Genomic DNA, 25,055 nt, shown 5'->3' with positions numbered 1-25,055 from the left:
CACACCCACCCACCACTAGTCAGGATAACCCCAAGAACCCCCAGATATTGCTGAACGTCCCTGGAGTGGGAGTAGGTGGGAAAAATTCCCCTTCTTCCCCGAGACTCTGCTCTGTAACTGAATCCCAAGTCCACCTCCTCTGGCCTCCTTAGGAGGTAAAGTAGAGAGCAGCAGTCTATTCCCAGCAACATCACAGCACCCTCCTTCTCTTCTCCAGGCTAAATAAAGATAGCTTTTTTAGTCTTTTTCCTAGACTCTGATTCACAGATATTGATGGAGACATCTAAAGATGAGACTGGAACCATTTGGTTGGAAGGAACTGTGTTCCCTTAACTCTACCTATTTATAGAGATGGTGTGGGGGAGGGCAGACACCTCTGAGCAGATCTGTAACCATGGAAGCTTCCTGGTCAAGGAAGAAGCTGTATTAGAAGAGGCCTTGGGAGAGTAGCACTGGATTGAAACTGTCTTCCCTTGAGTTTCCTCAGACCTGCTAAACCAGCAAACTGCTAACTTACAAAATGAGGTGAAGGGGTGACCCTTCAAGATGGAAATTTATCTCTTTCCAACCCTCTGAGCACTCCAGCTTTTCTGGGCTCTTTCCATGTGGCCTGTGTCAGGGACACTGTGTACTTAAAAATGTAATTCCTTGTCTAATTCTTCAAATCCATGCCTTTGCCAGTATTTTTCCATGTATCCATCCAGTTTCTTTTTATTTATTTCATTTTTAAGTATGTGTATATGCCTGTGTGTGGGTATGTGCACATGAGTACAGATGCTAGTGAAGACCAGAGGTGTTGGATGTCCAGGAGCTGGAGTTATCAGTGGTTGTGCTGAGAACTAAGTTCAGTTCCTCTGCAAGAGCAGTACATGGTCTTAATCACTGAGCCGTTTCTCCAGACTTTCAGGCAGTTTCTTGAATCAGAAATCAGAGTACCATCTCTCTCTTCTGCCATGACATTTACTATAGTCTCTGGATATTTTATTAGCCTTTCAGCTACTTAAATGATCTCCATATCTTCCCTGCTCCCTTCCACTCTGCATACTGTAGCCAACCTAATTCTTTTAAAAAATATTTCATTTATTATTTCTATTTTATGAGTATGAGTGTATTGCCTGTATGTGTGAAAGTGCTCCTGTGTCACGCAATGCCCTTGGAGGTCAGAGGAGGATGTCGGATCCCCTGGAATTGGAGTTACAGATGGCTGTTAGCTTCTACGTGGATGCTGGGAGCTGAACCCTTGTTCTCTGCAAGAGCAGTGAGTGCTCTCTTTTTTTTTTTTTTTCAGTGAGTGTTCTTAACCTAGAGTCATCTCTTCAGCCCACCCCCATCCCCCACAACCTAATACTTTTAAAAAGCTTTAAAGTGTTTCATCCCTACTTAAAACCTTAGGGTGGAGTCTAAAATTCTTACCGAATCTATTTCTCTATGGCACACCTGCTCAGCACTCAGGTCTCACTTCATTTCATTCTTGCTCCAGCCCCAGTGGTCTTTCAGCTCGTCAAAGACATCAAGCCCACTATGAACTCTGGGCCTTTGCACACATCAGGCCCTGTACACATCCATCCTCCATCCCTTCTCCATAAGTACCCTACCTATTCTTTAGTCTCAGTTTGGGCATCATTTCCTAAGACCTTCCTAGTAGGAAGACCAACCAGATTAAATTCCCTTGCTATATCCTCTTGTAGCACTTTGACCTTGATCTCATTGACCTTGGCCAGGTCTCCCCAGTACAAAGCATAAGCTGACTTTTGCGCAGGTCAAGTATTAGGGATATGTTCCTACAAATCAGGAGTGCGGGAGTGGGGAGAGATGGGGGAGGAGGAAAGGCCAGTAGAGTGGGCTGTTGGTGAGTTTGTCAGGTTAACGAGGAAGTTGTCTCCTCTGGCACTCCTTCACCTCCACATTCCCAAGAGGGCTCCCACTGAGTTAGAGAAGAGGCAGAAAATGAAAACATAGCAGTATGTAGGTTTCAAGGGAGATACTGCCAGAAAGAGATGAATCTGAGTTCATATACAGAGCTATCTCCTGCATTTGTGGATGAAACCAGAGGTGGATTGAGGAGCCATGGACCTCAGAGGCCGAAGAAGTTTTCTGCAACACTCTCATCATATTTGAAACAACTGTATCCATTTAAGTTTTTCTTCCTTCATTCATGAGTATATGGAGTTGTTTTTCTTGTTCATAGGTGCATTCTCAATGCCCAGCCTATTGTAGAAAAAAGTATTCTAGTACATAGTAAGTCATTATTAACATTCGCTGAATTAAATTAAATTGAATGGGCAAGAGATTGCGAGAGCAAGCCCAGGGGAAAAGAACCCAGAGATTCTACTTAGGATTTGATAGTTCTCTATTCCAGTTGAGACTTGAAATTAATTTATGGATTAAATGTCAGATTTATTATTGCCTTTGGTTTTTCACTCTTTTTCAGGGTCTTTTTTCTTTGGAAATAGGTATGCTTGCCTCACCTGTATCCTACTATTCTAGTTTGATATCAGGATCACATTATTGTCTAAACCAATGTTCACTAGATCTTAGTTATTAAAAATGCCAAGAAACAGGGGCTAGAGCGATGGCTCAGCGGTTAAGAGCACTGACTGCTCTTTCAGAGGACCTGGGTTTGAGCCCCAGAACCCACATGGTGGCTATGAACCGCCTTTAACTCCAGTTCCAGGGTAATCTGAAGCCCTCTTCTGACCGCCGTGGCATTTCACAACACGAGTTCACTCACATACATGCAGGCAATACACTCATACACATAAAATAAAAATAATAAATAAAATATATTAAATATATTAAAAAATGCCAAGAAACATCCTTACTGGATCGTGATAGTGGAACATGATTATATTATAATGAGTCCTCACTTCAAGCATCCCACTCGACATTTGTCCTCCATTCTGTCTACCAATCCCAGAATAACTGTCCCTTGTCCTATGTTCCCTTGATACCAGCTCTTGAGGGATCTTTTTTTAATCTGCTGCCCACATATACGATAGTTCAGTGTACACCAGGAGTTTTGCTACAGTCTGTGGCTACAAACATGATCTGTTCTGTGCTTGCCTTCCAGAACTTTGCAAGGGAGACAAACTCATAATCAACTGTAAAATTCTAGAAATATGACAATTCAAGGTTGAAGTTATCTTGTGAGCACCACAAAGACACCTACAATTGTGAGTTAGTGAAGTATGGCAATGTGTGACCTGAATTTGGAAGTTTGAGCAGGAGGTAATCACACCAAATGGAACAGGTGAAGGGCATTCCTGGTGGCATGGTGTGAACAGCAAATATGGAGTGTTTGATAGAGTTGGATCAAGGTATGAAGGGAAGAGATGGTGAGTTCCAGCACAGCTGGGGCTACAGGGAGATCCTGTCTCAAAAAGACCAAAATAAAGAAAAAGAAAAAGAAAGATAGAGATCACATTTTCTGGATTTTCTTGCAGCTGGGTGTAGCCATGAGAGTAATTCTTGAGCAAAAGAATATCACTGAACAAGTGGGTGTAAAGAACTTCCTTCAAGAGATCCTGGCCTTTTCTTTTCCTGAGACAGAGTCTCTTGTATCCCAGGCAATATGGCCAAGGATGACTTTGAAATTCTGATCTCCCTGTTTCTACCAAGTTCTAGGAATATGGGTATGTGGCACCTCATTTCACTTGTGCAGTGCTGGCGTTTCCTGAATGCCAGGGAAGCACTCTACCAAATGAGCTACAACCCAGCCCGCTTTTGCCATGTTCCTCCATTCATTTCTCCATATGTGGCTGCTGGACCTCAGGTGCCAGCCACTATCTCGTACCATGAGAATAGGGTTGGTAGATGGGTAGCTAGCAGGAACTTGAATCTCCAAGGACTTTGTAGAACAGAAATACCTCAATAGTTTTAAATGGTTTCTATCTGGTAGAGAAATGAATATGTACTGTGTGTCTGATACTCAGTTAAATATAATCCTAACCAACACAGATGTTATTCCTTAGTCTTCCTAGCTTTGGGAGTTAAATTTATTTTTCCTCCCTCAATCTCCCTAATCTCTAATGTCCACTAAGGTGCTAAATCACACTCAGCTGTCCTTCACACTTTACCTTACACTACTTCCTTTGCAACATCCCCAGTCCTCTTGAGTTCACTGTTCTCTGAACTTCATCTCCTTCTCTCCATTCAAAACTATGCAACTTCCAGATTCCCAAATGTTATTATGTTCACCATGTCATTCCTCCTCCTCCACCCCCCAAACATGGGCTTCTCTTGTGATTAGTAAGATGAAGCTCTGACATTTTCACAATTTAGTCTTCACTGTGGATTTTTAATTTCTCCTTCCTCTGATACACTGTCCCTCAACAGACTATTTTCTCTTAACTTCTTCACCTATGCTATACATACTGAGATTCTCAGCCCTGGCTGTATGTTAAAACCATCTGGGAAGGCATTAAACAGGACTGGTGCCCAGTGGGCTGGCACTCAGTGCAAAGGCACTGTCTCATGAATCCACCAAACAGCCCTGGGAGATGCTGGTATTATTACTGTCACCATCCTATAACAGAGGAAGGAAGAAACAAGAAGTTCAGGGTATCTTTCCTGGCCAGTGAGTGAAGAGCCAGACTCCAATAGCAAGGACTTCCCTTCACTCTAATTCTTGACTCTCTTGAACTATATTAAAAATTAAAAATAATTTCTGAGAGCATGTCACAAAATTGCTAATAAATCACAAAATAAGAATAAAAAACTTAAGACTATAAATTCCTAGGCCTCTCCCCAAACTGATGAAATGTGAATCTGATTATATTAATATTCACTTTAAGCTGAGCCAAATTAATGCCCAGGAGTTCTGATGGGAAGCCAAGTTGAGAACTATTCTTATCCATCTTTCTCCCATTTCCTTACTCCAACCATGTCCTCCTTGCCTTTGGAGTTCAGTTCATGTCATCCTTCTGTGAACCTGACCCATTTTTCCAATCTTCATGAGTCCTCCCTTTCCCAAATGCCAGTGGCACAATTTGTCCATCCCAGCTAAGTTGGCACCCATTCTACCCCTCAGTCTGAATCTAGCTCTTGGCTTTATGCCACTGGATCCTTGGCAGACTTTCTACATTTAATCATTTGCTACTCAGCCACCTCCACCTCTGCCCCAAACAGCAACAAGCACAGTTTTACCTCTGTCAGAGAATAAGGCCTAAAGTTGGGGTCATGCCAAGTGGTATTTTTGGCTCAGCAGTTTCCTAGGGATTAAAAGCCAGGAGAATGTGGGAAAACAGATTGTGGTTAGGGGAAGAGGTAGCTAAGGGTGCAAAAGAGAGGAACGTGGATAAGGGCTTCTAGGCTCCCAGATATAGATCTGGCTATCAAGAAGATGATGGTGGGGTTCTATGGTGCCTCAGAGGACAAGTCAGATCTGTGAGCTCAGAGATGATGAGAGCAAATCTGGACAGGGCCTGGGTTGAAACTTGATGGTCAAGGAACAGGAATTGAGAAGGTAATAATTTAAACAAAAGTGGTATTGGGCCAACTGAGGTTGCTGAAGATTGACAGAATAAGTGGATTATCTCCTGTATGGTTAGGAAGAGTTTAGGGGCTGTGACATGCCTGCTTTGCACAAGAGGCTGCCAGGCAAGCAGAGATGACATGTCACATGGACCACTAGTTGGGAGGAGAGGGCCTATGGCTACCAGAGGGCCAACTAATGAGTAGACTGCTCTGCCACCTGTACAGTTATAGCCCCTGGACCAATCTCTGCTGAAGCTGAAGATGTTATAGGTCTCCATGTCTCTGGTGATAATTTATTTTTCTTGGTTATCCCATTCCACCAGTTTATAAAACAAGTGGTGAAAAGAGTCTGGAGTTGGGAATGAAGGGGAAGGGTCATCTCTTGTCTGAGTCAGGCCATGCTGGGATTAGGAAGCCAGTTCTAATTCCCACCTGAGTTTCTTTTCTTCTTGTCCACATTAGTCAGTTTGCCTTTTTGGGTCTAAGAACAAGACCCCAAGTGGAGGGCTGAGGGGGGTCAGGCGGGGCTCTTCTGGCTTGGCCCCAGGATTTTTGTGATTATGAGACTGTTCTTACAAACTAAGTGGGGTGAACCCTTCCCAGCCTACCTGCATTCTGCAGGAGGCCCCAGGACTTCTGTGATTATGAACCTGTTCTTGTAAACTAAGTGAGGCTGACGTGGGACACTACGTCTGGGGAGAGGGCCCAGTAGGTTTCTCACTAGATCATGGGCCTTTCATTCCATCAGCTTCGCACAATGAGATCAGCAACCACTGCCTTCTGGGCCCATGAGAGGCCTGCTGTGAATACTGAAAGAACAAACGGATCATTTCCTGTATGGTTGCGAAGATTGGCACAAGAGCTATAGGTGTGCAGAGGGCACAGTGGTCTACTACAAATCTTGGGATTTGGCTCAGTTAGCTAGCCCTCTGATAGCCATGGGCCTCTTCCTTTTCCTCCATATGAAGCCTCATCCCTTCTTGTCCCGCAATCTTTTGTAAAAGTAGGAGTGACAAAGCCCCTAATCTGTTGCCCATCTGATCAGCAACATCCTGACTTTCCCAGACTCAGGGTAGAGAAAGGTTAATACTTGTAGTAGTTTGAACAAGAATATTCCCTTTCTCCCCTAGGCTCCAAGTGTTTGAACACTTTTTAGTTGGTGATGCTGTTTTGGGAAGATCATGGAACCAGTAGAGCCTTGCTGGAGGAAGCATGTCACTGGGGATGAGCATTGAGAGTTCATAGCCTTGCCCCATTTGCAGTTTCCTGTTCTCTGCTTCCTGTTGCATGCTTGAAGATGTGAGCACTCAGTTTTCCACTCTGGCTGCCTCTGCTGCCATGCCTCACCACCATGCCTCTTAATCTTCTGGAATTGTAAGCCAAATGAACTCTTCCTTCTATAAGTTCCCTTGGTCATGGTGTTTTATCACAGCAATAGGAAAGTAACTAAAACAATATTTATTCCAGAGTGGGGTTATATTGAACAGGGCAGCCACCATATTCCATATGTCAAAAGAGTTTTTTGAGAAACTTGCCATTCTGCAGCTATGATTGCTCTCTCATGATCCTACTGACTGGGGAGCTGGGGATATCTGATTCCAGGGTTGTGTATCTCAAGACATCCTACAGTCCTAGAGGCAGCCTGGGCCAGAGGATCTGGTTGACCACGGGCTCTAGTTCTTACCTGAGCCATTCTGATTCTTCCCTTCACAGGAATTTGAACTGAAAATGATGAGAGAAGGCAGAAGGGAGCAGAGATAGATGCACAAGCCAGAACTCAGACTCCAACATGGAATCTTCCAGCTCCTTCTGCTGTATCCACAAGCAAGTCCAGTCAGTGTATAGAGGCCCCTGGATTCCAAACAGCCTTTCAGGTACTCCCTGTAGATCCAATGCCCATCATGTACATGCCTGCCCAGAATCCTAACTTCCTTACCTCTCTACATCTCCTCACAACTAGGCCAATTACCTGAGGAGGCTCAATTGAGGCCCTTTGACTAAAGGCCTCTAAAACAGCTGCAGAGTTCCTAGTGACATCCCAGGGATAAAGTGGGGTATGGCCACCCCTTTGTACCTCAGGTTGAAATGGATATGCTGACAGGCCTATAATTCAACACTGAGATAGTCAGGGCAGTGTGGCCAGGATAGGCTGGTACAGAAAGAACTAGTGATAAGCCGCTGTGCGTGGAGAGGACTAGCAACTACCAGCAGATCCTGCTGTGTGCCCAGATGAGATTGGAGTCTGTTCTATGGCTGTAAACACTGGCCTTTTCTACCCAGCAGTGCTTTGAGCAGGCTTTGCGTCTGGACAAAATACTGCTGTTCCAGGGCCTCCTTTGCTGGGGTTCAGTGGCCTGAGACAGCCTATAGATGTGGGATGTGTTCATTAACAGCACAACTCTCTATCTCAGACCTGAGAGATGGGTGCAGACCTACAAAGCTCATCTTGGCAGCTATTGCTTGTGCTCTCACTGTGTGTCTGGCTGCCACAGCTAGGCCACATAGAGCCAGTGAAGATGGGTAAAACCCATTGCCAGCTCTGCGGAGTTTCAACAGGAAGAGGAATGTACTCATCACTCAGAAAATGGCAGTTCAGAACTGAGTATAATAAAAACCAGGAGCTCCTTCCACGTGATCAGACTATTGACGTGTAAGCCCACACCATGGGGATCAGCATGGCCTGTAAGGAGGAATCAAAATTTGACCTGGGTGTTGAGGACTATGTAGATTTTTTTTTACATAGGGGGATACATGGAAACAGAGGTTCAAAAGAGGGACTACAATTTCTGTTCACTAACAAATGTTGTGCCAGAAGAAACTGGGAAAACAGAGGGGAGTGTCACATGGTCCCTGTAGAGGTCCACGTAGGGAGCCAGCCAGGCAGACCATGGCCACAGCTTAATGGAACAGAAGCTCTGGGTAAGAGAAAGACAGGGTTGGTGGATGTCCAGACCACATAAGCTTGGTGCACATCCTGCTGGGAAATAAGCCTGGAGAGGGGAGGAGAGCACCAGATCATCACATACAACCATCAGCACTACTTGATTGTACGTGAATCCAAAGGCATTGGAGGTGCTGTCGGGGGATAAGGGAGCTTAGTCAGACAGAGGCTGATGGATGGTGTGGAAGGCAAGAACAGAGTATAATCTCTTGGGGGCCAGGGTCCTCAATGTCACTGTCCCCCAAGTGTCCCTTGACCAGCTTCCCCAAATATATCACCAGGAAGGACAAACCTGGTGGGGAAAGTGGGTTCATTCATAACTGAGAGATACCCTTGAGTGGCAGGAGCAGGGCACATCATTTCTTCAGCACATTCTTGTACCATCTCTTGTATTCATAATCCAGCCCTGTGGAGGAATGTGGTCAGCCTTCATTGCCAATGTGACTGGACTTAGAATCACCCCTGGGAGTGTTTTGAGAGTGTTTCCAGAGAGGTTTAACTGAGAGAGAAGACTCACCCTGAATGGGAGTGGCACCTTCCTATGGGCTGGTTCCCAGACAGAACAAAAAAAGTGTGTGTGGTTGGGGGGCAGAGCACCAGCAGTCATCTCTCTCTAGTTCCTGATTTGGAACCACTCCCATCGCCAGGCCTTCCCACTGTGATGGCCTATGACTCCACAAACTGTGAGCCAAGATAAGCCCTTCCTTCCTTAAGTTGCTTTTGTCAGATATTTTGTTGTAGCAAGGAAAACAAGTAACTAACACAAGGGGACTTTATGTCCTCATCTTACAGTGGAGGACAGCCTGACTCAGGGAGAGAAAGAAACATGCAGGAGCTGAGCCACACAGCTCCCATGGGGCCAAACCAGGCCTGTCCTTTCCAAATCTTGTTCTTAGACTGGCTCCTACCTGATAGGGACAACTGGGTGTGTTTGTCTCCGTGACCAACTAGGAACTGAGGCCAAGGGGAGACTAACTGTAGCCTGAGTGCTGTGTGAAAGGTTGGTCTTCTCTTGCCAGAGGGAGGGGTGAGCTGAGTCACCCCTCCTTCTGGCTGCAGGCACAGAGACAGACAGGACCCTTGGGGCACAAATTCCTGAATCCCAGGCTCACACCACCAGAAAGAGTCAAGGCTAGCCCAAGGTGGAATGAAGCAATAGAGAACTCTGGGTGCCCTTCTCTAGGCTCTTGAGAAAGGGGGAAAGTGGAAACCTTTCAAAGCCTGGCTGGCTCTCCATCATCCAGCACCCAGTAGAACCTGCAGCAACTCCACCCGACTAGTACGTGGGCGGGTCTTTCTGCGACCCGGGAGCTCGATGGCACCACCTCGGCTGACAGCGCAAGGCTAAGATGTTTGCTATTTTGATCTGGTGGAGAGAGAGGGAGTCAAGGGCTCAGGCCGGTAAGGGTGGACAGTAAGAGTCTCTGAGCTGCCCTTTGGACAGCCGGCTCCGCCAACTGTAGCGTCTTTCCTCTTGCTGGTTCTAAGAGGGGAGTCCGGAGATAAGTGGCACTCAGAAGTTGATCTCTCCTCAGCCCAAAGGATTCTGGAACTTGCCACAGCAACCAAGTCCCCAGTCTTTCTCAAATAAGCCGTCCTCCCAGGTTGAGGTTCAGCCCATCCTCTACCTGGGGGTAGGCGCGAACCACCTGGAGCTGCTGACTGGATCCCTGTAGGGTTTCCTTCACCCGCAGGGCGGGGCGCAGCTGGAGGAGAAAGGGCAGGGTGTCCCTGCTTCTGGGAGACCAGAATCTCCTGCTCCGACCCTAGGGATGGGAGGGACCCTTGTGAAGAAGGAAGGTGCGCAGACGTGCCCGCGGCGCTGAGTCCGGGTGGTGGCAGAAAGCTTGTCCTTCAAATCTAGCAGGACGTTAAACCCCGACTTGGACCTGTGCTTGGGCACCGAGGCAGGTCCGGAAAAGAGCTCGAAAGGCCGTTCCAGCCGGTCCAAGGGTAGACAGACCCAAGTGTGGCGTGCACACGTGTGCGTCCGTGGGTGTCTGTGCATGCAAGGCGAGAGGGTTTAGGCGTCCCCTGCAAGCTCTCTCTGGGATTCTATATTTTGCTTTCCTTTGTTCTCAAAATAGTATGCCAGCGCTGCCGGCGCTGCCCTTGGGAGGGGTGGGGGCTGCTGCGCGCTTGCTCGGGCTGAGTTAGCTGCAGGGTTACAAACAGTCTCTCCAGCTCCCCCGGCCTGAATTAATGTGTTACTATTTCGGGAGAGCCAGTGTTTCCAGGGGAAACCTAATGACGCAATGACGTCAATGCAGGTCAGCAGCAGACTCTCCGGGAGGGCGGGCGGGCTCCCGGCTTCCAGGCTTCGCGCAGTCTGCGGGCGGGAGGGTGCGAGCTAGGTGGCGAGGGCGGCAGGTGCGGGGGCGCAGGAGCCCGGGCCAAGCCTAGAGACAGGAGGACATCCCCTCCCAGCGCTCCTACACCGGCAACTTCCCGCTGCCCGGGACGGAGTTTCTCCGTTGCCCACGGACATCCAGGAGGCGGTGTGGAGGGCGAGCAGGGTAACCCCCTCTCCTACCCCACATCTATCGAGGGGGAGCCAGAGCCAGCAGGTCCGGACTCGCTGAGGGGGCTCCATGCGGGGCCTCCTACGCACAGGTACGCGCTGGTCCTCCGGGTGTCTTCAGTTTGGGAGGGAGACACACTCCCGTCCACTCTCCTCTAGTGTTCTGGCACCGTAACTGGGAGTTCGGGAAAAGAAAGGGTGTCTTGAGTCCTACCTCGCCTCCTGTCTCACCCCCTCTTTCTGGGCGAAGGAGCTGACTGCTCCACTTAAGCACCCTCTCTGGTCTCAAGCTGGAATTAGGACTTCCTTACTGGTTGTGCCTCCTTTAGAGTCACCATCTAAGGCCCGGAAGCATAGCGGGAGGGACGTCCATATCCGACAGGCCAGGGTGATGTGAGGCTGGAACCAGTGTTTAGGGACAGTGTGCAGGACTGCTTGGGTGTGTTTGGTATGTCCATGTAGTGTGAATGCACCTAACCCCTGGAAGCCCACTGTGCAAGTGTGTCTGTGCCATCCGTGCATATGGTACGTCTTGTGCACCCTTCCCTGCCATGCATCCGTGGCTTTTGCCCAGAGCATCGGAGGTCAGCAAAGACTCCAGGGTCCTTTCGCTGCTCATCCAGGACAGTTGGCCCACTTTGCACCTTGCTCTCAGGGGGGCCCTGGCGTGCTTTCCCCACGCTGGCCACAGCTTCCGATGGCTGCACACTTCTCAAAGCGCAACATGTCTTGTTGCCCCAGCTTGTGTGCTTTCTTGGACCATGAGTAGAAAAGGGATCCGAGTAGGGAATCCCTTTCTACCCGCCCCCTCTCGCTTGTGGCAGAAGCACAACCTCCTCTGGCTGTTCTTCCCCCTGTTAGGCCGCCACTCTCAGATTTCAGCACCTTAGCGCGGACAGCTCCAGGCCCGCTCCTGCAGCAGCCTCTGTCCTTGCCAACTCTGAGTCAGGTCTGGGAATGAGTTACACTCCCTCACCCCCAACCCCCAGCGGCTCACCCCTCCCTCCCTGAGCCTTTTTAGCTCCAGAAACAGACCCTAGAACCGTCCCCCTGCCCCAACATATACATCATCCATGCTATCTTTAAGGGATAGGTGATTCTTCATAGAGACTACCCTACCACAAGCTCCCTTTTCTCATTTCAATTTATTAAGTGAATAAAGCGAGACTTCCACTCCCTAAGAGGCAAGCAAGGATTCTGAAAGCAGGGAGGTTGGGGGCAGGTGGGAGTCCAGGATTTTCTGGATTCTAGAAACACAGGTGGTAGCCCTTAAGACACCCCCCAGACATTCTCACACTCCCTCCTTTGTCTCTTTTCCGAATTCTAGGCCTCCTGGGATGAAGGGATTGGGATAAATTCACACACCCACTCAGTTGTCAGAGGGCTCAGATGATGTCATGGTTTAGGGGCTCTGGATTGGGTAATGTCTGAGGAGAATCTCTTGAGGGGGTCCTCTGGGCTGCTCAGGAAATCCCCAGAGGTGATTTTTGTGGTGACAGAGTTCTTAAACACATCACAATCACTCAGCCAACTGGAGACAACAGCACACACCTCCCAGCACAAGTGAAATCCAATATACAGCAACAGTGCCTGTGGCTCTTTCGATTCCTGGATTCCATGACGTTAAAAACACCAACAAGGTGCTGGGATTATTGTCCCAGTCTCATCTGTCCTTCTCTTTCTGGAATCTCATTATTACCCCTGCTCCTCTAGAAAGAAGAGACAGGGCCTATGGGGTGTCTCAGCTGACCCAGGGATGAGTGGAAAAAAAGCAGGTTGAAGTCACACCTTTCCATCCTGTTTCAGGGACCTTTGGCAAGCTGAAGACAGACTGAGCCCCTTCTGGTCTACCTGAGCTTCAGACAAATCTTCAGAGATATTCTCTCTGGGGAGCAGAGATTAGGCCAAATTTGTGAGACCTGAGCTAGGGCAGATCCTGGTCTTGTTTTTGTACTACGGTGCCAGCAGCAACGTCTGAGGTCTGGGCTTGGGGAGATGGGCATCCCTTTGCAGAAGTTCTGGGATCTGGAGCAGGCATACACACTGTCAGCATGAAAAGGCCTTTTCTCAGAAACAGCCATTGCCTTGCTAGCTGCTGGGTTACGAGGGAGAAGAGAGGAAAGGGTTCTGTGCGAGGGGACGAGGGAAAGAGAGATAGGCATCCTAGTCCAGTAGCACTTCATTTTAACAGCCCAGCTCCAAGGAAATCCTCAGCATTTCCTCAGGTCCCAAGGGGGTACAAGGAAATGGCTATGCTCCAAAATGAATTTATTTTCATGATAAAAGAGCTATGTATGACCATGTTAAAGAGATGGCAGTGTGAGCAAACATGCAAACAGTAAGATGTGCCTTCCACTAAAGGCCAGGGGCCTCCCCAGAGTATTTCAGCCTAAATTCAGTCCACTGGAAGAGTTGTTACCATCTAGCCAGGTGTGGTGGCTCACACATTTAATCCCAACACTTGGGAGGCAGAGGCAGGCAGATCTCTGTGAGTTCTAGGCCAGCCTGGTCTACATAGTGAGTTCCAGGCCAGCTGGGGCTACAGGGAGAGCCTGTCCCAAAAAGACAAAAAAAAAAAAAGGCTGTTACTATCATCTACCTAAACCCATTTCTGGTTATTTGCCAAATTTCCTTGGCTCCCTAGCTTCCCTCTTTGCTCAACTGGATAATATCCGGCTATAGCCTCAGGGGAAGACTGATCAAGGTCAAGCAGGTACAGGGAATTTTACCCCATGATATGAGCCTGGCTTCTCTGGTTGAACAGAGCAGAGAACTTCAGGCAGGAGAGCCAGGGAAGGTGACTGGCCGCTGGAAGCTGGTTCATGGCACTGAGTGCAGGAGAGAGCCCTATGGCTGTCCTTGCTCAGCTGCGGGCATCATGAGCCAGCCAGGTTTCTGGTCTTTGAGGTCAGCTGCTCAATAGGGAGCTGGACTGGTGCAACACTATTATCAGCACAGGCTCCCCAGTGTCCCCTTCAACCTCATGTTGACTGCTTAAGCCAGTCCTTAGGATGAGCCTTGGTTTCTCCATCTGCATGAAGGGGATTAACTGAAGCAGCAGTGACACAGTTTGAGAGTTGGTTTGCTCTGAGGGTGCCTGACCAACATTGTATTAGCATTTGAAACCTATCCTGGTTTGAGAGCTGGCTCCTTTGTTCACGAAAACGCCTGGGATTCTGAGAGGCTGGAACACCTTGGGGCTTGAGAAAGGCTGATCCAGGTCCAGTGGTAACTTTTCTGCTATCTGCCAAGATCTCTTCCTGCCAGAGTCCCAGCCTTTCCATGTAGACAGAAGCTTCAGCTCTGTCACTCAGAAATCAGAGAGCTCACTGTGTCAGAGAGCTTCTGTGGAAGTGTGGATGAGGAACAGCTCTAGGTTGGCCAAAGCCACCCAGACCTAACCCCCAGTTTAGAGCTCTAGCTGGTATCTCCCAGCTCCCTAAATAATGGTTGGGGCAGGGCATCTGCAGTAAAATATCAATAGTTCTATAGTTTATTCTTATGGCCAAGAAGCTTGGAGTATCTCCACCTGAAGGATCATGTACAGGACTCCTGACTACCTCATTGTCTTCCAACTAGATCCCTGAGGCCAAGGGCACTGAGCCAAAGTCCAAGTGAACCGAGATAAGGTCTTCCTTATCTACTTCCCTGTGTGAAACTTCCCATGAGGCTCTGGTCTCATGCCTGGGTCAATCTTTGGATGTCCTTAAGGAGGCGTATAGTCCTGAGGCGTCCTGTACTCACTTTACTAAGGGTGAAGTTGATGGCCAGGGCTTCATCTCAGCACAGAGAAGCAATTCTTGGGGGCAGTGCTGCTTCCATCAAAGGCTGCAGGCACAGGGCTGGCACCAACACTGGAGGACACTGGCATGAGACTCACTGGGCCCCGTCTCTCTTGCCTATATGACCTTGGCATAATCATTTCATTCCCAGCATAAAAATAGGTGAAACATCTGCCAATGCCTTTCATGGGGCAGTAGTTAGAGTCTGATGAGCTAGGTCCTAAGGAGAAGGAGAGGACCTTGATTGCACAATGGGATGAACTTGGCAATAGCATTAGTCACATAGAGTCATAGCTGGGGGTTAAAGGACAGTGCATGCTATGCAGGACCACATGAGGATTGTACTCAGGACTGCAGTGAGGGCTGAGAGAGGTGGGCTGTGTGATGACGATAGGGTGGGTATCCTCTGATTCCTGCAAGAGGTTTCAGTGAGCTTGTTCAGATAATTTCTTGGGCTGGTAGGGAGGTAAAAACCGTTGGACTAAGGACCAGGTAGAGAATCTCTGGGCTGGCTGTGAGGGGAACTGGCCAGGTAGGGAGTGTTTCCTTTAGGGTGTGTCGGGGGGGTATGTCTGGAGAAAGAAGGGAAACTCATGGTTAGGGCTTTCTGAGACTCAGATGTCAAGGCCACATTTAAAATTATAGGTCTTCTAAACACATACTTCTCTGTCCCCAGAGGAATTTCTGGAAATTAACCTTGGCCAGCAAAGTCTAGTCAGTTCCCTGAGGCAGGTGAGGCTGGGCTGGTGCTGGGTCTTGACTCATGAGCTCCCCTCATGTCACCATCTATTCACTATACAATGCTATACTACACTATGTGATAACTATAACTATACAATGCTATACTACACTATGTGATAACTATAACTATACAATGCTATACTACACTATGTGATAACTATAACTATACAATGCTATACTACACTATGTGATAACTATAACTATACAATGCTATACTACACTATGTGATAACTATAACTATACAATGCTACAGGCTGTGTGTATTCTTCTCATTCATCTTCACTATATTTCTGTTCGAGGGCTCCATTTCATGGATGAGGAAACTGAGGCTAACTACAAGCCAAAGTCATTCAGATTGAGCTGTGTCCCTAGCCTCCTGGCTCTGCAGTGTGTGCTCTCTCTGTGATGCCTGCACTGACTTCTCAAAGGAGGCACAGTGAGGACCACTGTCTCCAGAGACCCCAGCATTCTCTGCGGCTTTGCTTCTATCATAGTTGGGATGCCACAGGGGAGAATCTAAGGCTCTCTTCAGCACCTCTGATTCCAGATCATGGAGCTGGTAAACAGATTTGTGGAAGTCACTGTACTTCTATTGTGAAGGTCAGGGTGGGGTCAACAATGTGGTGTACAGCTGATGAAGTTGGTGGGGGAGGTCAGAGTCCAGCCCAATTCTGTCTTCCTCTCTTGCTGTGTGACTTTGAGCAGACTCATCCTTCTCTGGGCTGAGACTTCTCAGCAGTTTCCATGGGAGGCTGGATGAGTTTAAAGGCTCTTCCAGTTTGATAGTGTTATGAAGTCTTAAGAACTCCAATCTGTGGGATAAGAGGTCGAATCTATAGATTCCAGCACAGGTAGTGGAAAGTCATCTTTATCCCTATTGGGTTACACTGACCCAGCCATTTGGATTGAATAGATGGTAACATGGGGCGGGGGGGGGGGGTGGTGGCTATGAGTCAAGACCTAGCAGCAGCCCTGCCTCACCTGCCTTGGGAAACTGACTAGGGTGGCCCTGCATAGCATGCACTGTCCTCCAACCCCAGGCTATGAACTTTGCTGGCCAACATCAACTTTCCAGAAATTCCTCTGGGAACAGAGAAGTATGTGTTATTTTTCCATCTTGGCTTCAGAGCTTTGAAGCCCTAAACTCAAACTTAGCTCAGCCAGTAGGTTCCCTCCCTCCAGGCCTGTCTTCAGGCCTGAGTGCTTGCTGTGCCTTTTAGCTTTTTCCTTCCTTTTCTGTAGGATTTAGCAAATACATGCCTGCTTAAGTTGTTAATTTCAGATAAATGCAACTTATAAAAATAAACACAACTCAAGCATCCTTGTACCTAGGACCTAGAATGTGTCAATCCTGGAGTCTATCTTCTCTATCCCTGGTCCTTTTACTTCAGAGTATCTGCTTCCTCCACGGGCATGAGTGTGCTGATAAAATAAAAATAATGTCAGCTGCAGAGCAAGTTGAGGTTGAAGCTCACACAGCCAGGAGCAGTGCGCCAGATTTGAACTCCTTTTTGTTTGTGTTGTGCTCCTCTCCCTCAGCATCAATGTGGGTGTCCAGAAAGGACTGCTGATGATCTGCAGGCTCCTGGCCAGGGTTAGGTGGCTGTACTGCACTGTGTACTGTCAACAGTTGGATAACTGTCCCTGTACAGGGCTGAGGAGCATACCCTGCAGCCTACAGGCTGTGGGCCAGCCTGCTCTGCAGGTGTTGGGATGTTTGATTTCACCTCTCTGTCTGCTGCAAATGCAAGTCCTCATGACTTCCCCTTTGGTGGCCTGGCTGCTAATAAACCATCTGCTCCCTGGCTGGTCTTATAATTGAGTTTACAAAGACTAGAGATTTCTCCTGCAGGCAGTCAGCCCGACTGGTGGGGACTCAAGTGGTCACCACATATTAGAAAGGTAAAGATAGGTTCCTATATAGACACTTTCCCAAATTCCAATGGGGTCTTGATGACATATATATATACACACATTATCTATATTCTGCTGAAATTAAGGTGGAGCTGGGAGGATGTGTATTTTGAATCTCATATTGAAGGTGAGGCTAAATTAACTTCTCTAAGATTATAAAAGCACATAACTGGCAAATGGGACTCAGGTCTGACTTCACACCTGCTCTTCTGCACTCATGACCCTCTAGATCTGAGGCCATTGCTTAGACACGCAGTCTGAAGAGAATGGCTACTGTGGGGAGGGGAGGGGAGGGGAGGTGTATTAGAATCACCTGGGGAGCTACCCCAGCGATCCTGATTTAATTGATGTAGGTGTGGTCCGGGCACAAGTAGTTTGTAAAAGCTCCGTAGAAAATTCTAATGAGCACCAGGGCTGAGGAACCTCCAGGACTAACTGAAAGCTGGCCCAGGCTGGTTTCCCAGACTACATTGTGCATTGACCTTGTCTACCTTCCCTAGATGTTTTGATTTATTATTCATTCGTTTATTTATTTATTTTTGTTTCTTGAGACTGGGTCTCCTGTATCTCAGGCTGGCTTCAAATTTGCCATGTAGCTGAGAGAATGACCTTGCACTTCTAATCCTCCTGCTTCTAGCTCCTGAGTGCTGGTACTACAGGCATACATTACTAAGCCTGGTTTTATGTGATGCTGGGGATCTAACCCAGGGCTTCATGGAAGAACTCTACCAGATGAGCCATATCCTTAGTCCAATATTCTGAGTTAATTAGTAAAAATATCAGGAATTTCTAAGGCTCTCAAGGTGACTCTAATAATCAGCAAATTTGAAAGCTATTGGCATGGGAGGGGGCCTTGCTCCTCCAAGTGTGATTAGAAAGTCAGCAGCATCAAGAACACCTGGCAGCCTGTAAGAAAGGCAGACTCAGGCCCTACTTCAGCTTGCTGAATTAGAGCTACATTTTAACAAGTCTTCCAGGTAAGTTGCACACACCTTAAAATTTGACCAAGAGATGACAGGATGAAAGGCAAATGAAAGCATTTTGTAGAAAATCAGTCAATGCATGGTGCCCCTTCCAGGAGAGAGGAAAGGAAAAGGAGGAGAGAGTTCAGAACAAGGGGAAGGAGCTGGAAAATTCAATATGAAAGAGTGAATCAGAAAAGGGAAAGAAAACCAGAGACAGGTTCATGAATCATGAACTTATTCCATGATTCATGGAATCAAATGCTGCAAAGAATTTAAGTAGGAGATGAAGACTGGAAACAGGAATTGATGGTTAGGCCACTAATGACCTGGATGGACACATGGTGGAGAGAGAGGGACCAGACTGCAGCAGTGGAGGGTGTTGAGGAAGATGTCAGTGTAGATGCATCCTCGGCACTGGTAGGGAGAGGGGGTGCGGTGGTTTGAATGAGGGATGCCCCCCTGAGGCTCCAAGTATTTGAACACTTGGTCATCTGGTGGTGCTGTTCAGGGAAGGTCATGGAATCCCTAGGAGGGGCCACCTGGCTGGAGGAAGTAAGTCACTAGGGGTGGGCTTTGAGAGTTCAGAGCCCTGTCCATTTCCCATTTCAAGTTTTTCTCTGCTTCCTGTGCGTGCTTGAAGATGGGGCCCCTCAGCATTCTTCTCCAGCCTCCTTCTGCTGTCATGTCTCCCTGCCACGATGAAGTCTTATCCCCTGCAGCTGTAAGCCCAATAAACCCTTCGCTAAGTTCCCTTGGCCATGGTGTTTTATCAGAGCAACAGATAATACAGTGGGGAAGATGGAGCTGTTGCTCAAGGATTCAGGGAGTGTTTCCTGTTTAGATTAAAGGACATGGCCAGTGTGTGAGCAGAGCGGGACAAATTAAAAATGGTGAAGGATGAGGAGGGAGAGAAGGGAATGGCTAACCATCCTGAGCACAAAGGAGAGTTCCTCTTGCAGAGGAGGGGTGTTAGAGTGGTATTCATCCCCTGGAGCAGGGAGCGGTCACTGGCTGGCAACTAGGAGAAATAATAGGTTATGGCTCTGGGGAGCAGGACAGAGGAGGAAGGTGGTGGACTGCTGTCTGCTGTGGCCTCAGCCGTCTGCATCTTGTTGCATGGTCTCCATCCACAAAGGCTCTGGGGATGAGGAGAACGAAGGTGACTAGTTTGGGGGGAACTGCCAAGTAAAAGAGCAAAGAAGGACAGGCATTGAGGAACTGAGGAAGAACATCAATGATGCATGGATGCCATCACCTTCATCTGAGGAAGGTCAATGCAGGCAGTGAGCCTTCCTCATAAGCATGCAAAACAATGGAGCTACTGGTTCCTTGGCTCCGTGTGTGTATGTGTGTGTGTGTGTGTGTGTGTGTGTGTGTGTGTGTGTTTCTGTTTGAAAAGAGGAAAACCTCTAAGATTCCCCCAGCATCAAATGTTACTATGTCCAGCAGTGCAGATGGCTCTAGGGACTGGCAATCTCCATTCCCACCTGCCCATGGTTTGCTCTTCCATTTTTTGAAGTAATCTCAGGATCCTAGGATTAGAGAGAAACCTTAGTGATCACTTAGTCCAGTGGTTTCTAGTAGCTGTGACCCCTGAAGGCTTTCTGAAATCTGTGGTGACACTGTTGATTATCAAAATGATAATCTACTGGCACTAGCAAGTGGAGGGCAGGCATGCCTGGCTGAGTGAATGCTTGCACAGACAGCCTGATAGGTTCCTTGTCTCCCACAGCCTCCACATGACTTCCTAACCAGTAAAACGCTATTCACAACGATCTGTGAACTGTGTTCACACATTAACACTGTTGAACCCTCTAGGACCATTGCTGTATATAAATTGAGGCAAGATTATACTCTCACATGTTGAAATGTATGCTCTTGTATTATATAATTTTTATTCTGTATATCAATTACGGAATCATACTAATTTTTTTCAAAATGCTATTTCTTCCTTTCTTCTTCTTCCTCCACAACACAGGAAACAGTTCACTGTATAAGCCTCCTCCTCCTCCTCCTCCTCCTCCTCCTCTTTCTTCTCCTCCTTTTCTTTTTGAGGAAGGGTCTCACTGTGAGGCTCTGGCTGGCCTGGAACTTACATAGGCCAGGCTGGCTTGAACTTATAGAGATCCACCTGCCTCTGCCTCCTGAGTGCTGGGACTAGAGACAAGTGCCACCACACCAGCCTTCAAAATGTTATTTCTTTTTTAAAAAATATTTTTTATTTTATGTGTATGAGCATTTTGCCTGTATGTATATAAGTGCACCACATTTATGCAATGCCTGTGGAGGTCAGGAGAGGGCATTGGAACCCCTGGAACTGGACTTACAGATGGTTGTTAACTGCCATGTGGGTACTGGGAATCAAATGTGGGTTCTTTGCAAGAGAGCCAGTGCTCTCTAGCCCCCAGAATGTTATTTCTCTGTGAGTTCAATTGAACTCACAGAGATCCCCCTGCCTCTGCCTCCAGAGTGCTGGGATTAAAGGTGTGCATGTAGGGGATAGAAGGAACCAAACACAAAGCAAGCAAAGCCTCTCATTCATGCCCACAGGGACAGCACTGAGAAGGAGCTCAGGACAAGAACATGCTGTTGGAAATGAAAACAATTTAAAATGGCTGCCAAAAGAAAATATTCAGTAGAAATGAAGATAAGGGTAAGAAACTCTCCCAGAAAGTAGAATTATCAAATTCAGTAGAATTGGAAGATTGAAGTTGAGAAAATCTTCCAGAAAGCAGGATAACAAGACAGATGGAAAAGATAATAGGAATAAAGAGAGAATCAATTTTGAAGGCTCACACTGGACCAATGGGCCCTCCAGAGAGAACAGAGAAAATTGAGAAGAAGAAATGATCAAATAAATAATACAGGAAAATTCTCAGCCCTGAAATTTAGAGTTCTTTAAAGAGCCTGCTGAGCTGAATCAATCCACAGCAAATTTCAGAGACCAAGAAAATAACCAAAAATTCCAGGGCGGTGGGAGTGGGGGGGATCCCAATGAACATTAAAGTGACATGGAAGTTTTTCATGGAAACCTCAGACTCTGGAATGCAAAGGAAATAGGCGTTTAACATCAGAGGGAAATTAATGTGAGTTCAATAGCCAGACAAATGGTCATTATGCATTAGGCTAGAACAAAGGCATTTTTCAGATGTGTAAGGACTCACCGCCTATTTAAGAAAGTTACTAACAATAAGCTTCAAGCCAGGACTGGCAGCACAGGTCTGTAGTCCCAGCGACTCTAAAGGTTTAGGCAGGTGGATTACAAGTTCAAGAGCTGCCAGGGAACAGAGTAGGTTCAAGGTCAGCCTAGGAAATTTAGTGAGACCCTATCTCAAAGACAAAATGTAAAAAGAGGGTTGGGGATGCAGCTCTGTGATAGAGTGGCCTGAAAAAAGGAGACTTCTATAAAGTCCAGGAGGGCCAGAGCCGCTGAAGAGAGGATGAGTGAGGGGTGCTTAAACGAGATCATGGCAGAATGGGATGATGCCAATGAGAAATTCCAAGATTCTGCACACACAAACAAAATTCAGTCCTTGTTAGAAGTGTGAGCCACTAGAGAGCTCTTTCTGGTCCTGGCTGAGGAAACTATGCAGCAGTAATGATTGTGGCTATAAGTGGAGAGATCGATCTCATTCCAAGTCTAAAATATGCCTGGATTTGTCTAGACAACCTGTGTAGTGGAGTCAGTCTTAAACCTATCACTGACCTGTGTGAAGATTTAAATGTAAATGAGTTAAATGTACATTTCATCAAAGGCTCCAGGTGACAGGCTGCGTGATATGGTGGGGCCTGGGCAGTGTGGTGACAGCGAGAGAGTGGGGCCATCTTCTTAAATGGAACTTTGTTTCTGAAGACTTTTAAAAATTATTTACTTTTGAGACAGGGTCTCACTATAGAACCCTGGCTGGCTTGGAATTCCCTATGTAGACCAGGCTGGCCTGGAACTCACACAGATCCACCTACCTACCTCTTCTCTGGGATTAACGGCATATGCCACCATGCCTGGTAAAAGATGTTCATTAATCTTAAATTATTTTAAAATTTTACTTATTTCTATGTGTATATGTGTGTGCATACATGTAGGCATGTGTGTACCACAGTACACATGCAGGGGTCAGAGAACAACTTAAGGGAGCTAGTTCTCTTCTACCATGTGGGACCCAGGAGTCAAACTCAAGTACTCAGGCTTGGTGACAACCACCTGTACCTGTTGAGTCACCTTTCTGGCCTTTAATTTTTTTTTTTTTTTGAGACAATGTCTGCCCTTAGCCACAGCTGGCCTGGAACTAGCTATGTAGACCAGGCTGTCCTTGCTTTCACGGAGATCACCCCTGGCCCTATTTTAACTTTTAAATTTCTGTTTCTGAAGATTTTTTTTCATGATTTGTACATATGTTTATATGAAAGATCTCAAAATAAACTTTAGTTACAAAAAAAATTTAGTCCTTGTTCTCTAATTGATTCTGCAGGGGCACTGTTTATATAGTCTCAACAATGAAATATTGTTTAACCAAAGATAGTAAATATAATGGCAAAGTCAAGCTGTGGGCAGTGAAACAGAACTGGATCCTCATTTGTGTGTAAGGAGAAAAAATAATGTTTACATCTGATAAATCAAGAAATAGCATTATAAATATATTACTTACAGTTATGGAAGTAAATACTAGAAGAAATAGCTCTTGGATAGAGGCAGGGAAAGGTGGGCCTGGGTTAGTTTTTATTCATTTTCAGTCTTTTGAAAAATTTGACATTCTCAACCATGTGTACATATTGATTTGATAAACATGTAAAACCCTCAAATCCAAAGAGGGTAAGTGGAGGCTGGAGAGATGGTTCAGCGATTAAGAACACTGATTGCTCTCGCAGAAGACCTAGTTTAGGTTCCAAGCACCCACATGACAGGTAACAAGCATCCATATCTCCAGTTCCAGGTGATCCAATGCTGTCTTCTGGCTTCCACAGGCATTGCATGAACATGATGCACTTACATACATGCAGACAAAACACTTATAAGACAAAAGAGGCAAGGGCCTAGAGAGCTCCAGTGGGCAAAGAAAGCTAGACCAGGGACAAAAATATCTAGATTTTAGCATTTAAAGGGCAGGTTAAGCCAGGAATGGTGGTGCACATCTATAATCCCAACGTGGAGATGGCAGGAGCCTGAGTTGCATTGGGAGACCTTGTCTCAAATAAAATGAAAAACAGGGCAGACCAATAATGCTGTGCCTGAGTATCTTTTCACACATTGATTCATATTTTTATTTCCTCTACTGTGAACTACCTATTATTGTTTTGATTATTTTTCTGTTTGCATTATTTATTGCAAACCAAACTCATCAGCTAGCTTAAGGATAAAACTACAGAAGGAGTCCCACTAGAGTAAAGAGCAGTTAGATGAAGTAGCAATTAAAGCAGTTAAATAAGAAAACGAAATGAAGCACCAAACTGGAGAACAAGAAGCAAAATTGTATCTTTAATGTAAAATGATCCGATTGCATAACTTGAAAATCCAGGAGAAACAACAGGAAAAATTGCAGCTAGTAAGAGTTCTATAAGATCGGTGATATGAAATTGATACAACAGACTAATAGCATTCTCCAAAGAACAAGCTAAAAAAATACAATGAAAGGGGACAACCAATCGCAATAACAAGAAAGATGCAAGAATCACATGAAAAATTTAAAACATTACCAAGGAAGAAGCAGAAGGTAAAAAATAGATGAAAAATCTTGTTCTTCCCTCTGGAAATCACAGATCTTAAGTGTTACAAAAATGTTCATTCACCTTAAATTATGCTTGATATTTAATTACCTGGCTATCTTTTATCCTTGGAATTAGACAAATTTATTCTTAGATTTGGGTAGAAAAATAAACACAGATAGCCAGGAAATTCTTTTAGGTTACCTAAGAAGAGATCAGCTCTGTACTTTGTGAAAATATAATTAAAATACAGAAGTATTGGAAACGGTTCAGTCAGAGAAACAGAACAGAATGAAGACCTCAGAAATAGAGCTGAATTAACATAGGATTAGCATTTCCTAAAATGGCATCACATATCAGAGGGGTGAGACAGATTGTTCAATACTTAAGGCTGTAACAGCTGGGGACATACTTAGGAGAAAAAAGAGATTCCTACTTCAATCTTTATAACAAAACAAAGTAGAAAATATTTAGAAGTTAATAGTTAAGTCACAAAAGTGCTAGAAGAAAACAGTGTTTGATACATAAATCTGTGCGTGTTGTGCATATATATGGATATATATAATCTTTTGGAGTTGTTTTTTATTTTTATTTTTTTCACTCAGTCTGTGATCCCTCTCTCTAACTCTCTCAAAGGAAGAGAAGAATGATCATCAATGACAAGTGGCAGTTACAGAAAATAGCAACACCAAAAGCCAGCTTCACGCTCAGGAGAGAACGGCATGTCTCATCCTCGTGGTTTCTGGTACTCTACACAGTTCATAGAAGCTTCTCTAGTTACAAACTATAGAAACAATCCCTGAAAGTATAGTCTTTGGGGTTATTTTTTAAACAAACAAGGTCTCACTCTGTAGCTCAGGCTGGCCTAGAACACGTGTTAAACCTGCCCTTAGTATCCCAAGTGCTGAGATTACACATGTGCCACCACACCCAATTCTTTCTCTCTCTCTCTCTCTCTCTCTCTCTCTCTCTCTCTCTCTCTCACACACACACACACACACACACACACATATACA

The 25,055-nt window shown here is 46.2% G+C and overlaps 1 non-coding gene across 1 annotated transcript; it reads right to left on the bottom strand.

Moving 5' to 3' along the window:
• Positions 1-24,637: 24,637 nt before the first annotated feature.
• On the bottom strand, positions 24,638-24,854 carry LOC115072581. Its single transcript, XR_003851626.1, has one exon. It is a non-coding gene; the product is annotated as a small nucleolar RNA U3 (small nucleolar RNA).
• Between the last annotated feature and the right edge of the window lie 201 nt (positions 24,855-25,055).

Source organism: Nannospalax galili, unplaced genomic scaffold, assembly GCF_000622305.1.
Source record: "Nannospalax galili isolate Female #2095 unplaced genomic scaffold, S.galili_v1.0 scaffold660, whole genome shotgun sequence".
In the NCBI taxonomy this organism is placed as follows: Eukaryota; Metazoa; Chordata; class Mammalia; order Rodentia; family Spalacidae; genus Nannospalax; species Nannospalax galili.
This window is presented reverse-complemented; position numbering and strand designations above follow the sequence as displayed.